Source organism: Gossypium hirsutum, chromosome A06 (assembly GCF_007990345.1).
Source record: "Gossypium hirsutum isolate 1008001.06 chromosome A06, Gossypium_hirsutum_v2.1, whole genome shotgun sequence".
NCBI lineage: Eukaryota > Viridiplantae > Streptophyta > Magnoliopsida > Malvales > Malvaceae > Gossypium > Gossypium hirsutum.
Window position 1 is genome coordinate 91,423,814 of NC_053429.1, and position 3,552 is coordinate 91,427,365.

Genomic DNA, 3,552 nt, shown 5'->3' on the forward strand with positions numbered 1-3,552 from the left:
CGTGTGCACCCAAAAGTACCTTAAAACTCAAGTTTACCATTTCCAACTTACTTGGGCACTAATCAACTCAATTACCAATCATTTACCTATTCAAAACACGATTAAACATGCCAAATATACACCAATTTCATCACCTAATATGCCTAACCCATGTCCCCTCATTGGTACCATATGTTATATAATCAAAACATATCATCCATTCATCATCAAATCAAAGTTTTAAACTTGCCAAAATCAATCAATTTGGCCTAGTTTATATCTACCTAAAACATCAAACTTAAATTCATAACACCTAACAAGTCTTGGTTCAAATTAACATGGCAAATTATGGCTCCAAAACATAAGTTTATATATATACCAAACCAACATTATACTTAAAATCAATTACATCACATATACCAAATTCATTAACAACCAAACACATCTTATGTACATGCCATTACAAAAGATAAACATCACCACATTTGAGATCTGGATTGCTGTTGGATGCTGAGTTGGCTATCAAAACAGAAGTACTTAACCTGCGCACAGAAAACAAAACCGTATACTGAGTAAAACTCAGTGCCATTTCTATAATTCGAACAATTAAAGACATAATGGTACAAGAATGCATAATTTGAATTATATGAACATACTATTGTCTAAGCTTATAATTGTCATATACCATTATTTCAATTTCATGCATATTACCATATCATTTCATACCATATTCAATTTTCACATGCTATCATATTTGATTTGTTTAGCAAATATCTCAATACACATCACTAGCTATATAAATAGCTTTTCACATATCAACCCACATGTCATTTAAACAATGACATTATCCATTCCATATTCAATTTATGAGTACATAACTCTTATATTCCATTTGTTCACAACATATTTCACATTTCATTTTCAATCCATTATCTCATTTCCATTTCACATATCATGTCATTTCAATATCAATTATAAAACTTTATTATTTATTTACCCCTATTAACACGACTTAGACTCGGACGGATACATGGATCCAACCAACACACCAGTTTGGCACTTAGTGCCTCATCGGATAAATCCGAAGGATCCAACCAACACACAAGTTTGGCACTTAGTGCCTCATCGGATAAATCCGAAGTAATAACTGCGTCTAGCGCTATATAAGTTGACACCCAGTGTCTCATAGGTTAAATCGAAGCAAATTGGCACTTAGTGCCTTATCGACTCGAAGTCGAAGAAGTCCCTGAACTCTTCCTATCCTATGGCATGCCATCTATATCCGACTTAGTCTGATATAGTTAATAGGGTTTCATTTTACTTTTCAAATACAACCAATATCCAATTATCATATTTGCACATTATCACCTTTACACATTTATTCATTTCAATTCAAATAATCAATACAATCATAATGTATATACCAATTCAATCCATTTCAATCAACCATAATTTCAATTCACTATCAAAGTGCCAAAATACTCACCTCAACCACTTACCATATGCATTAAATCAAAATACAACAATTTCCAACTAGGTTTAGATTATAGAAATACAAACTGAGGATTCCAAGCTATTCGATGTCGATTTTATCCTTCCCCTTTTTAGTCAAGGATTCTGGTACGACATTAGTTACAAAATTAAAACAACTAAAATACATCAATACAATACAATTCAATTTCACTTTGAATATTTCAGTTTTTACTCAATATTTGCTTAAATTCCAATTTAGTCCCTAAACTGAGACTAATTTTTATTCTTCACATTTAGTCCTATACTTTTATACTAATTTCGATTTAAGCTAAATTTAACTCCCTATTTTCAATTAAACCCCTAAATTTTGAATTTTCACAATTTAGTCCCTATTACTCAAAATTTACAATTTGTTCTACAATTTAATCCATTTCCATTTCTAGCTTAAAAATCTATCAATTTAATCCCTAATACTAAAACTATTCAACATTAACAACATTTAAAATCTTAATCAATGTTAAAATTGCAACATGGGTTGGGTAGTACTAAAACTCGAGATTCCAAAAATATAAAATTACAAGAAAAGGGACTAAATTGACTAACCAATTTTGATTTTGAACCCTAAGATCCCTATAGCCGTGTGTCTTTCTCCTTTTCTTTTCTCTCTTTCTTTTCCTTTTTAATTTGCATGTTCTCTTTCTTTCTTTTGTTTTATTATACTTTATTTTATTAATATTATAATATATATACGTATATATATTTCTTATTATATAATATAACATATAATATATAATAAGTTAACATATATATATGTGATCATCATTAATGCTGTCCACTTAATGGAACAAAGGCATAATTTCTTCTTTAGCCCCTTTAATTAATTTTTAATCTATAATTCAACTAATACTTATGCAATTTGATCCCTACACCTTAACAACTTATAAATCATGCAAATTTACTTAACCAAAATCTAATTAACTACTCAACTAACTTTGTAAATATTTTTATTAAAATATTTACAAGTCCGATTTGTGGGCACGGAGTCCCAGGAATGCACTCTTTAGCACCCTTAACTATTGGGCCATTACAATTCTCCCCCTAATTAAACTTCGTCCCCAAAATCTACCTGAAAAGAGGTGGGGGTATTAAGATCTCATCGTCTCTTCTGGTTCCTAAGTCACTTCCTCGACATTATGACTACGCCATAGCACTTTCACTAATAGAACTCACTTGTTACATAACTCTTTCACTTCACGAGCCAAAATCTTGATCGGTTCTTCTTCATAAGACAAGTTAGGTTGAATCTCAATGTCTTCCATCGAAATAACGTGATATGGATCCAATCAATACCTTCTAAGCATTGAAACGTGAAAAGCGTCATGTATTTTTTGCAACTCCGCAGGTAAAGCTAAACGATATGCAACTAGTCCCACTTTTTCAATGATCTCGTACGGTTCGATAAAACGAGGACTCAGCTTCCCTTTTCGGCCAAATCTCAAAATTTTCTTCCAATGTGAAACTTTAAGAAATACTTTGTCTCCAACAAAAAATTCAATATCTCGATGTTTCAAATTCGCGTAAGATTTTTTGTCTCTAAAGCTTTATCTTTAATCTATCTCGAATTTTCTTAACAATATCTTTCGTTTCTTGAATTACTTCTAGCCTAATCATTCTTCTTTCACCCAATTCCAACCAGCAAACAGGTGTTCAAAACCTACGACTGTATAAAGCTTCGTACGGAGCGATTTGAATACTAGATTGAGAGCTATTGTTGTATACGAATTCGACTAAAGTTAAGTAACACTCCCAACTTGATTTAAAATTAATAACACAGGTACGAAGCATATATTCCAAAATCTGAACAACACGTTCAGATTGTCCGTCTGCTTGCGAATGAAAAGCTATGCTAAAATTAAATCACGTACCAAGAGATTCATGCAACTGTTTCCAAAATCTCGAAGTGAAATGCGGATCTCGATAAGAGATTATCAATATAAGGATACTGTGCAATCTCACAAATTCTTGAATATAAAACTCGGTAAGCTTTTGGAGTGACCAATCAGTCTTGACTGCAATGAAATGAGCCAACTTCGTGAGTCA